This window comes from Hemiscyllium ocellatum, unplaced genomic scaffold (genome assembly GCF_020745735.1).
Source record: "Hemiscyllium ocellatum isolate sHemOce1 unplaced genomic scaffold, sHemOce1.pat.X.cur. scaffold_2803_pat_ctg1, whole genome shotgun sequence".
Lineage (NCBI taxonomy): Eukaryota > Metazoa > Chordata > Chondrichthyes > Orectolobiformes > Hemiscylliidae > Hemiscyllium > Hemiscyllium ocellatum.
The window spans coordinates 42,104-55,305 of record NW_026868205.1 but is presented as its reverse complement, the minus strand read 5'-3'; positions in this window follow the sequence as shown (position 1 = coordinate 55,305).

The following is a 13,202-nucleotide window of genomic DNA, read 5'->3' as shown; positions in this document are numbered from 1 at the left end:
TTGCTATTATCCGTCCCTCCTCACCCGGGTAATTAAGACATACCTGAGTTGGCAGAGTAGATTCCCGCCTTGGATTCACTCCAGTTGCTACAAGTGAACAGATTCCCCCCTCCCTCTCTCCCTCCCAGGATGAGGAGTTGCCCAGAGGAGGGTGTTTCACATTGAAACTGATACAGCCACTTCAGCGTTGTGATGTCAAAAATGGGGCAGGGAGCGGGGACAGGCCAACAGTGGAACTCTGCAGCAGATGGAAGGAGAGCAGTTTGCAAAAATCCCTTCCCTTCAAAAGAATCCTCACAGTGTGGAAGCAGGCCACTCGAGCCAACAAGTCCAAACCAATGTTCTGAATGGTAATTCACCCATACTCCTTCCCTTATTGCCCTACATTTATCCCAGAGTAATACACTGAACTTACACATCTTTGGACACGATGAGGGAATTTAGCATGGCTAATCCACCCTTGAAGATCTGGATCCCAGGCGGGACCCCTCCGTTTTGAGATTGGTCAAAGAATGAATGGAATGCAGACTGTACAAAGCAAAGTTATCAGTTTCATAAAGCAAGGCAGTCTGACGCAATTCTGTCCAGCAACACAGAAGTTAAAGCTTCTGTGCTCCGTGGTGAAATTACAGAATTACTTTCGAAAATTACACATCATTTACATGTTTTCTAAGAGACAGCACAGCCTTAAAAGACCAATCAAATGTAATAAGATGACATGATTGACAGCAGCTTAGTCCAATATTTCCTAGGAAACAGACTGTTTTACTCTCAAAATCATCCCGTGCTTGCTAGTTCAAGGTTAGTTCGAATACCAAATTCATATGATTCATATTATTCAACTCCATTGTTTTCTTTTCCCCAAAGCTAACCAACTCAGCAAAGCAGCAATTCAAGTTCACAGTGTCAAATCATAACCTGAAGCCATTTTAAAGTGAAAAGCCATTTTGTGGTTAATAAAAACCTACATACACCTGTTGCTCCTAACAAGAGCCTAAATTCAAATTTTAAATTCTCATCTCCCCCTGGATTCATCTCCATCATTGCAAGCTCATCAGACGAGCCCCTTGTAAGGTGGGGGGTGGGGGTGGGGAGTGGGTTGTGGGGGTGTTGGGGGGCTGTGGGGATGGGGTTGGGTGGGGGGGGGTGGGGGGGGGGGGTGGGGGGAGTGGATGATAATAAAGATCGAACTTGCCCTGCTGTATGGATTTGCCATTGCCAGCATTGGTGCACAAGGAGGAACAGTTTACCTGTGAATCCTGAGCAACCAGAGACTGTGCACCAACTATGCCAGGAAGATGTCCTCGTTTGCTGAGGGACTGAACATTACCAAGAATGACTATTGCAGTGGTCAGAGACTGAACAGTTCATTTACAAAGCAAGTCTAAACGGTCTTTACCCTGTAAAGGTGTTGTGTGCCAGTTTGATACCAGTTGTGCTGTGGGCTACCCTGGTAAGCCTTGCCCCATCCAAATAAGTCACACCGCAAAAGAGAAGATAGGGAAATGTTATCTTTCGGATACAATTTGTTTCTTCAAAGTCACAATAGAATATTTGGCAGGGACGAATGTACTGACCTCAGCAAAAGACTTTTTGACCCCAAATGGCACCAATGTCTTCCCAATTATGGGATGGGTGGTACTTTTCTGGGACAACAACCGCATCTCTTACCAAAAGACTCATGTATTGAACAGCCTCAAGGAAGTCACAAAGGTAGGCATGCCTCTTATTTGCAAGGTCCCTCCCTTACCTACATGAAACCTGGTTATTATTTTGAATCAAGTAAGTACTCCTCGTGCTGTAACTGTAGGAACATAGTCTCCCCTGAGTTTTGCACAGAATGGAAGAATCCAAGAGCTCTACAAAACAGTAATATCACACTTTGGGATATGCAGCTCTCAGTGACTTTTTGTTTTGTAGGAGGATTTTCAGGAGTTATTAGCCATCAAAACCGTATTTATATCGTTTGTGGTCTCACCCTTTTGGGTAATGAGACAACTGCTGCTTTATTGAGATCAGGATTTAAAATTTGAATGTAGGCTGTTGTTAGGAGCAACAGGTGTATGTAGGTTTTTATTAACCACAAAATGGCATTTCAATTTTAAATAATATTTTAAAATAATATAACAAAATGGCTTCAGGTTATGATTTGACATTGAACTTGAATTGCTGCTTTGTTGAGTTGGTTGGATTTAGAAATAAAAGAGAACAATGGAGTTTGCATAATGTGAATCATAAGTAATTTGGTATTCGAACTAATCTTGAACTAGCAAGCGTGGGATGATTTTGCACGTAAAACAATGTTTCCCAGGAAATATCATTGGACTAACCTGCTGTCAATCATGTCACCTTATTACATTTTATTGGTCTTTTCTTGTCATTAAGGCTGTGCTGTCTCAAAAATAAATAATGTGTAATTTTCAAATGTAATTGTGTAATTTTGCCACGTAACATAGAAGCTTTTAACCTGAGTTGCTGGACAAATCTGTGCGGGCTGCCTTATTTCATTAAGCTGATAACCTTGCTTTAAATAGATCGTACTCCTAGTGATTCTTTTGACCGATCTCGGGTGTCCAGACCTTCACCCTAACCTGCAGAACCCCGAACACTATGGATACACTTACCTCGGCCAATCCACTCTAACCTGCACATCTCTGGACACTGCGGGTAAATTAGCATGGCCAACATACACTAACCAGACCATCCTTGGGCATTAATCAGTAATTTAGCATGGCTGAGCCCCCCTAACCTGCACATCACTACACTGTGTGGGGAATGAAGCTCGGCCAAGGCCGGGGTTACCACGAGGTTGGAATTCTCTCCCAGAAATGACAGTTGATGGTGCCCTCACCAAGATGGCCGCCCGCGCTCCCCGCCCCAAGACAACATGCGCCTTGCCCTCACAAAGATGGCGCCCGGTTGCCAGGCAACTCGCCGGTGAAGTAAACACTGGGCCTGTGGGGCTTTTATTCGCGGCCTGCGGCCTCCCCCTAGGAGTTTATAAACTCCCCAGTCTCCCTCCTCCCGCGGTTCCCAATCCTACCCTGTCTCACTGTCTCCTCTCCCCGGGGGCAGGAGCCAGGTCTTGGCGCTCGGGCCTGGCGACCTCCCCGGGATGTTTCTGAAACCTGGTCCTGTTCTGAAGAAGGATCCCCGGACCCGAAACACGTCCTCACATTTCTCTCAACACGAGCTGCCGGACCTGCTCAGCTTTTCCAGCGGTTTCTGTTCTTGTTCCTTCAGCCGCCGGCGCCATTCCTCTCCCACACTCAGTAACACGGTCTTTGTCCGGCCGCGGGACCTACACTGCACATGCGCCAGCAAACAAGGGGCGGGGTCCCGCCGTGACGTCATGGCGGGCTGAGGGGGCGTGGTTGGGGAGACCACCAAACAATCGGAGACAATGGGGGCGGGGCGATCGTTTTGCCGGCCCCCAGCCGCCAGAAAGGTGTCATTTAAAAAAGTTTCAAAGTAGTTTTTTAAAAACTTTTCAGCCAGTTGTGAAATGTTATTCTAGACCTCTGGAAGGGTCAAACATTAGGAAAGTTTCAAACATGAACAAAGGGATAGTAAAAACGATAAATAAAAATAGGTAAGTTAACTTACAAAAGAAACCTCGCACTAAATATCAAAAAGGACAACAAAAGCTTCTGTTGGTATGTTAATGGGAACAGAGTCGCTGAGCTAAGTGTGGTACCTTGGAAGATGAGAACTGTGAGTTCATGGGGGAACACTGAAGTGGCAGAGATGATCTCAGTTTTTATATTGGCAGACAACAGAACTATTCCTATTAGAATTGGCAAGTCTGGGGCTATAGAAAGAGTAGAACTTAAACAATCAACATTGAGAGGGTAAAGGTACACAGCAAGCTATTTGGATTGAGGACAGACAAGTCGACTGGTGCTGATGGCCTACATCCTGGGTCCTGAAGGAAGTGGCAGTGGAGATAGTGAATTCATTACTTACAAAATTCCAAAAATCTCTGAACATGGGAAAGATTCATTGCGTTTATTTAAGACTTGATATATATATGTTCTTGATTGTCAAGGGGATCAAAGGTTACGGGAAGAAAGCTGGAGAATGGAGTTGAGAAACATCTCAGCCATGATTGAATGGTGGAGCAGACTCGATGGGCTGAATGGCCTAATTTCTGCTCCTGTGTCGTATGATCTTATGGTTCCATTGGTTTGGAAAAATGCTAATGTAACACCTGTATTCAAAATGGGAGGGAGGCCATATGTGGGAAATTGCAGACCAGTTCGTTGAACATTTGTTATAGAGTCATAGAGATGGAGGACCGGAAAATTTGTGGCTGTAAGAGCTGCTCCTTTTTTGAGGTATTTTCAGTTTTGGAGGTGATTTCCTTGAATTCCAGGAACAGCTATTAATGTTTTATATGTTGATGCATTGTTTTGGAACTTTGGAGTAAAAAAATCAAGACAACAGCAATTTCAAAATGGAGAAAGACAGCCAAAGGCAGTGAGCACATGGTCTGTAAGGGAGAGAGAGAGAGAGAGAGAGAGAAAGAAACGTATATTACTAACGGACACAGCAGTGAATCTGCATAGTTACTGCCTCTGCTGTTTGAAATCATGTCTCTCTGAACATCTTGGAAAAATTTAAAAACAGCAAAATTCACAGCTGATCTTGGAGGAAAATGTGTAGGAGAGCTCACAGCACAGGAACAGATTAGTGCACACTTTTTAACGTGTAACCTTGCTGTAAGTCTGCAGTAGTGAATAGAGTGGGTTTTTTCTTGATTATATGGTTTGAGATTTTAGAAGTTCACCAGCGAGTCCACAACAGGGGAATGGCCAATCACCTGCTCCAAGCACAGGAAGGGATTCATCAATTCCTCCAGCCTGCAGACACACTAGCGGGACGACACCAGGCACAGCATGCTCACCTACTCTCAGTGTGGGAAGGGCATCACCCCCTCCTCTAACCTACGGAGGCACCAGTGAGTTCATGTGCCAGCAAAGGGTGATTGAAGGAACAAGGGCTGAGTGCCATTATCGACTGGACTATCAACCCAGTTCTGGGGACTCCTCGGGACTCCTGCGTTTGAATCCCGCCACAGCAGATGGCGGAACGGGAATTCAGTCAGAAATCTGGAGTTCGGAATCTCACGATGAAATCATTTTCTGGGGAAAGAAAACCATCTGATTCACTCATGTTAGAGTCTGTCTGCAACCCAATCTTGAGTCAGACTGGTTCTGTTTCCAAAGTAGGGATTTCAAAGTTTGTGAGAAGATTTGTAGCTCGGGTGCTCGTTGTTGTGGTTCTGTTCGCCGAGCTGGGAATTTGTGTTGCAGATGTTTCGTCCCCTGTCTAGGTGACATCCTCAGTGCTCGGGAGCCTACTGTGAAGCGCTTCTGTGATGTTTCCTCCGGCATTTATAGAGACAATCAGAAGCGGCAGATACAAATCAGTATAAATGCTGGAGGAAACATCACAGTAGCGCTTCACAGGAGGCTCCCAAGCACTGAGGATGTCACCTAGACAGGGGACAAAACGTCTGCAACACAAATTCCCAGCTCGGCAAACAGAACCACAACAAGTAGGGATTTATAACATGTCACATGGATTGACTGCCTGAAGATTGTGTGCTTTTTGAGCAAAATATAATGTATCTGCCAATAAAATTCTGCAATTGCAATTTTACCCCATAAACTGATTGGTGTGCATGTTAGTGTGTGTGTATGTGCAGAGAGCATGTGTTTGCATACGACCATGCTTGGTAACGTGTGTGAGTAATGGGGTACAAGCCTGTATGAGTGGGGTCACTTGTAGTGTGACATGAGTCCAAGGTCCCTGTTGAGGCCATCCTCATGGGTTCCGAACTTGGCTATCAGTTATACAACACACATTGGATAGGGCAGGGTGGGGCTTGTCTTACAATTTGCAGAAGGTGGGAGGCTCTGGATGCTGTGATCCAGGGCAAACACATCCTAGAGGACATTCGTTCAGAGAGATGGAGCTGGAAGCCAGGCTGCAGACATGTTGAGGATAAAGTGAGAAAGTTAACCAGGCACTTTACTCTGGGAGACGGTCATTCCCCTCTGGAGAGAGCCTTTTGTTTGCATCAGTGGATAGGGTCAGGTGGGTGTAAGTGCAGGACTGGCAGGTAAAGGGGATCTGATAGAGGGCTGCAGGTTGGAGGAGTTAACTGGTTGGGCAGTGGGAGTAAAAACAACATTGGGGAGGGGGAGGTGGTGGTAAGGGACAGAACAGTGACAGGGATGGTCTCCGTTCTCTGCAGTTGTCAGCAGGAGCACAGATGGCATTGGTGTCTGTTTGGTGCCAGGATTCAGGAACCGATGTGCTCAGGGCTGGAGAAGTGGGAAAGGGAGGTTGCAGTGGGTGTGGTCCAACAATGTCAGGAGGAGAGAGCCTCTGCTGAGGGCACATGAGAAGTTAGAAACTACTAGGACAAAGCAGAACATCAAAGCTCTGGGTGGCTCAGTGGTTCGTACGACTGCCTGACAATGTCAGGGACCTGGATTCGGTCCCACTCTTGAGCAGCTGTCTGTGTGAACTTTAACAAGTTCTCACTCTTCTGTCTGCGTGAGTTAGCTCTGGGTGCTCCAGTTTCTTCTCACAGTCTAAATATCTGCAGTTCAGGGTGGATCAGCTGTGCTGAAGTGTCCACATATGTGCAACTGAGGATCGGTTAACCATGGGGAACTGTAGGAAAAACGGGTGGGTCTGGATGGGATACTGTTTGGAAGGTCAGTCTGAATTTTATGGGCCAAATGGCCTGTCGGGATTATATGATTCTACTGCATTAGCCAAGCATCTATTGAGAAACGATTGCCTCAGGTCTGCTGTGGGTGGAGTGGGTTCCAATTCATGAGACACTGACACCAGTCCTGAGGAAGGTGGGATTTGTGCTGTCAGTCCCCCAACCTTTTGGTCCCCATCCACTCTCTCTCCTCACACTCTGCACTCACCAATTCTCTGTGCTCAGCCTTCTTCTCTCTCTTCCCCTCATTTTCTGCACCCCACCCTCTGTCCCCTGTAATTTTCTCTCTCTCTCTCTACCCCGCTCCCCTGTCCATTCTCTCCCCCTTCTACCATTCCCCCATGCTTTCTCATGCCCTCTTTGATTGCTGTATCTCTTTCTCAGGAATTGGAGAGAATCAATAGTGATGACTCTACCTGGAAGACAGGGGTGTGCAAGAAATGGCTGATCTTTAAAATTAAGAACAGCTAAAATATATTAATTTTTTTAAAGCTGCAGTCATGTTTCTGAAACTTGCATTGAAATAGACGCATAGAGTCATACAGCACAGAAACAGATCCTTTAGTCCAACTCGCCCATGCCCTCCAGATATCCTAAATTAATCTCGTGACCTATTTGACAGCATTTCACCCATATCTCTCTCACACCTTCCTATTCAGATACCCATCCTGATGCCTTTCAAATGCTGTCATTGTACCAGCCTCCACCACTTCCTCTGGGCAGCTCATTCCATACACACACCACACTCTACATGAAAGTTACCCCTGAGGTCCCTTTTAAACCTTTCCCCTCTCACCCTAAACATATGCCGTCTAGTTTTGGACTTCCTCTATCCTGAGGAAAAGACATACAAAGCCGGACGAAATTCAAAAGGAATAAACTGTCGAGCCGCAGGGAAAAATAAAATTGTGGCTGCAGCTTTTTTTCTCCTATTCAAATCAGTCGGTAACGCCAGCACCTCCACAGAGCATACTGCGCATGTGCTGCAGTGTCAGCAAAAGCACTGCGCATGTGCTGCGGTGTCAACAAAAACACTGAGCATGCTCGTCGCTGTCCGCGGAAACGGCGCTTGATTTCCTTCTGAAGGACCAATGGTGAGAGCCGGAGGACCGGAAGGGGCCTGGTCCTCCTGCCAATCAGAACCGCCTCTTTGTCTGAATGCGGAAGTTGGGCCGTGAGTTTCTGAAGTTGCTGTTGTTCCTCTCTCTCTTTGAATGAAGATTGAGCTTCACCCCAGACTGCAACTCTGCCCAATATCTGTGGGTACCGCACTCTCTTTTCATCCACGTTTTCATTTCTCTTTCGTTCTGGGATTCAGTTGCTGACTTTACACAAACTGAAGGGAAAGGGAGTGAATCCAGGGAGGGGACAGACTCTGGAAAAGTTGGTCCAGGTCTGTGTCTCCGTTGGCAAACGCACAGCAAATGCAGTATCACAATGTAAAGTTAAAGCCTATTGCTTAAAAAAAGGTAGAAAGGAGGTGCATGGTTTAAATGATAATATATTGGTCTGTGGAGAAAGTGAGGACTGGAGATCAGAGTCAAGTGTGGCTGGAAAACACAGCAGGTCAGGCAGCATCCGAGGAGCAGGAGAGTCAATGTTTTGGGCACGAGTCCTTCATCAGGAATGATGTGTGGATGGACAAAGGGGCCTCAGCGTCCTTTTGCACCGGTCACTGCCAGTTGTCAGACAGGTGCAACAAGCAATCAGCAAGGCAAGTGGTATATTAGCAAGAGGAATTGAGTTCAAAAATGGGGATGACTTCCTGCAATTGTGGGGGTGGGGGGTCGTGTTATTGAATATATTCAAGGCTGAGGTCATCTGACTTTTGAACAACAAAGAAGTGGATGGTTATAGGGGAAGGCAAGAAAATGGTTTTAAGACCATTACAGAATGATACAGCACAGAAATAGACCTTCAGTCCAACTACTCTATGCTATGTTTGCATACTAAACTAATGCCATCTGCCAGTGTTTGGCCCATATCCCTCTGTCACAAAGTTGGTCCTTTTTCTAAAAGCTGGTCCTTCTTCTCAAGGATGCTGTGTCCTTGGTTTTTTTCAGAGTGGTGGTAAAATGGCCCTGGGCTCCAAAATGGATGGGTCAGTACAGAAATGAAAAGGGTATTGGTTGGCTTTTTTGTTTGTACATCAACAGATGAGACTTTAGGCCCAAGCTTTAAGTTTTCGAAGTGACCTGCATAATGAAAGACGAGTGATCTGTCGTGAAAGCTGAGGCCTTGTTTGAGTGAGTTCAGCAGTGGACTATGTGGAGAAAAATTGTTAAACTCTCTCTCCTTCAGTCCTTCTAACTTTGACCTGTCAGCCTCTGTTTCAGTTTTACTGTATGTTGAAGGGGTTTGTTTATTGGGACTGTTATGTATATTTGGAACAGCATAATTAAGTCTAGTTTAGACAGACTGAGTTCTGTGGTTATTCTATATTCTGTTCTTTGTGTTTCATTCTGTATTCCTGTGAATACATTTATCTGCTTTAAATCCTGGTAGTCAACCTAGCTAACTTTGGGTAATTTTCACTGTGCACTTACTGAAACAAATAGCAAAGCTACGGTCTGTGCTGCCTGCTTAAGAATGTTTTGAGGGGTCTGGCCTAGTCCATAACATGTCGAAACCTTTCCATTCATGTCCTTATCCAAATGTCTTTTAAACTGTACCTGCATCCCCACTTTCTCTGGACATTCATTCCACATACGAACAATTCTCTATGGGAAAACAAAAGGTGTCCCTCCTGTCTTTTTAAAATCTTTCTCCACTCACCTTCAAAATTTGCTCCCTAACCTTGAAACCCCACTCCAAGGAAAGGACACCCATCATTCACCTCATCTATTCCCCTCATGATTTTATAAAGCTTGATAAGATCACCTCTCAACCTCCTATGCTCCAGTGAAAAAGGTCCCACACTATCCACCAAGATGTAGGTATATTCATATCCAGTTCAATGTTGGTGCAGATCTCTTCACTGTTGATACAGGCTTGAAAGACCAAATGGCCTACTCCTGCTCCCAGTTCTCTCTCACTATGTCCAGGACAGCAAGAGACCATAAGACCGAGGAGAAGAAATTAGGTCATTCAGAAAATCAGGTCTGCTCCACCATTCAATTATGGCTGACAAGTTTCTCAAGCCCATTCTCTTGCTTTCTCCCTGCAACCCTCAATCTCCTTGATACACAAGAACCTATTTATCTCTGTCTTGAATATACTCAGTGACTTGCCCAACACAGCCTCTGTGGCAATGAATTCCATAGGTTTCACACTCTCTGGCTACAAAGGTTTCTCCTTTCTCTGCATTCTAAAAGGTCTTCCCTTTACTCTAAGGCTGTCCCCTTGGGACCTAGTCTCTCCTACCAATGGAAACATCTTCCCAACATCCACCCTGTCCAGGGCAATCAGTATTCTGTATGTTTCAATTAGATCCCCCAAGCATGGGCTGTAAATCAGCGTAAACCAGACCCTTCAGGATACAGCACGGATTAGGTTCAGCAAAGTTAGAATGGAGGGAGAATGTGTGGGATGGAGTTTTCAGCGTTTAGGAAATAAGAGTTCTGGTCTCCTTCCTATCGGAAAGATGTCATGAAACTTGAAAGGCTTCAGAAAAGATTTACAAGGATGTTGCCAGGGTTGGAGGATTTGAGCTATAGGGAGAGGTTGAATAAGCTGGTGCTGTTTTCTGTGGACGTTGGAGGCTGAGGGGTGACCATATAGAGGTTTATAAAAGCATAAGTGGCATGGATAGGATGAACAGACAAAGTCTTTTCCCTGGGGTGGGGGAGTCCAGAACCAGAGGGCAAAGGTTTAGGGTGAGAGGGGAAAGATGTAAAAGAAACCTAAGAGGCAACTTTTTCACTCTGGTTTGTGTATGGAATGATCTGCCAGAGGATGTGGTGGAGGCTGGTACAATTGCAACATTTAAAAGGCATCTGGATGGGTATATGAATAGGAAGGGTTTGGAGGGATATGGGCCGGGTGCTGGCAGGTGGGACTAGATTGGGTTGGGATATCTGGTCGGGTTGGACCGAAGGGTCTGTTTCCATGCTGTACATCTGTATGACTCTATGATGTTTCATTTTCATATCCTTATTCAGTTTCATTTCCAAGTCATTGTAACCAATGAAGTTTTCCTCAATACACGCTTAAGGCTCTCTGGCTGCCTGATGTGTCCTGGATAATATGTGATCAGCAGGCATCCGGCAATCTACAGGAGTTGTCATATTTTTTTTAGATTATTTACAGTGTGGAAACAGGCCCTTCGGCCCAACAAATTCACACCGACCCACCAAAGCGCAACCCACCCAGACCTATTCTCCCACACTTACCCCTGCACCCAACACTACGGGCAATTTAGCATGGCCAGTTCACCTAACCTGCACATTTTTGGACTGTGGGAGGAAACCAGAACACCTGGAGGAAACCCACGCAGACATGGGGAGAATGACTGTGTGGAGTTTGCACAGTCGCCTAAGGCGGGAATCGAACCCGGGTCTCTGGCACTGTGAGGTAGCAGTGCTAACCACCGTGCTGCCCACATTATATTTATTTGACTGTACTGACCGCGATCACTTATTTCGTGAATTTTGTTGTAAGACGACATGGGGAAAGAAATCTGAAACCAAATATCACATCAACCTCTGATGGAGCCACTTGATTCATTGGGAAAGGAATCAAGGAAATCATACCAAACATCATCTTCACTATCCTATCTACCTGCAACTCTGAAGGAATTATGAATCTGTACTCCAAGGTCTCTTTGTTCAGCAAAACTCCCCAGGACCTTACCAATAAGTCCTGCTCTGATTGGTTTTTCAAAAATGCAGCACCTCGCATTTATCTGAATTAAACTCCATCTGCCCATTGGCCCATCTGATCAAGATCCTGTTTTAATCAAAAGTAAACTTCTTCACTGTCCACTATACTTCCAATTTTGGTGTCCTCTGCAAACTTACTCTACTTATGTTCACAGCCAAACCACTTATAAAATGATTAAAAGTCATGGACCCAGCACCAATCCTCGTAGCACACACTGGTCACAGGCCTCCTGTCTGAAAAGCACCCCTCCACCACCACTCCCTGTCTTCTACCTTTGAGCTAGAACTTTGAAAAAAATAATTGAGGTTAAAATGCCTCCCCTCGTTGTGGTTCTGTTCGCCAAGCTGGGAATTCGTGTTGCAGACGTTTCGTCCCCTGTCTAGGTGACATCCTCAGTGCTTGGGAGCCTCCTGTGAAGTGCATCTGTGATCTTTCCTCCGGCATTTATAGTGATTTGTATCTGCCGCTTCCAGTTGTCAGTTCCAGCTGTCCGCTGCAGTGGACAGATACAAATCACTTTAAATGCCGGAGGAGACATCACAGAAGTGCTTCACAGGAGGCTTCCAAGCATTGAGGATGTCACCTAGACAGGAGATGAAACATCTGCAACACAAATTCCCAGCTCGGCGAACAGAACCACAACAACGAACACCCGAGCTACAAATCTTCTCCCAAACTTTGAATGCCTCTCCTCCTCTTCTCCTGCTCACAGTACGCTGGCTGTAGCCAGCCAGCTGAGAGTCAGTCCTCAACGGAGGAGATTCCAATCTCCTGGGTTTTTTTAAAACTGAGGTGGCTAAATCTCTTGGTTAAACTTTTTTTTAAATCCCCTCACTAACGCTACTGCGATAGTGCTTATTTTTTCCCCAGCACCCATGTTGTGTGTAGGGAGGTGAGAGATAGCAGACACATTCAATTTTGCTCAAAGCACACAATCTGCAGGCAGTCAATCCATTAATATTTTATACATTCCAACTTTGGAAGTAGAACCAGTCTGACTCAACATTAGGAGACAGGCAGGCTCTAACCTCACACCTTTAATACATTCTCTGAGCTGAAATATCACTTTCAAATTACATTGAGAACGTTCCTTATAAGTAGTTCTGGGATTTACATATTAATGAACTGAAACCTGCAACCCATTCTAAAGGATGAAAGACTTGATAACAATCTAGATTTGTTCAATTCAGTTGTATGACACTGTAATTTTTTAGTTCAAATCCTATGTCATGATCCTGCTCCACAACTACCTGATGAAGGAACAGCACTCCGAAAGCTAGTCCTTCCAAATAATATCAGATTATATTCCAATACCTTTGTCTGATTTTTGCCTTTGTTTCTCATGAACACAGCCCACACTTTCTCCTGCAGGCAGTAACCTTTACAATGCTGATGAAATGAGATGATGATGAGATGAAAAACTTCAGTTTTAATTTTAATTCTGTGTCTTATGATCCTGCTCCACAGCTACCCGATGAAGGAGCGGTGCTCCAAAAGCTAATACTTCCAAATAAACCCGTTGGACTATAACCTGGTGTTGTGAGACTTTTAATCTTTGTTTCGAGCCCACACCTCCCACTGCTGCCAGTAAACCTTACAATGCTGATGAAACAATAAACCCGCACTCCTGAAAAAT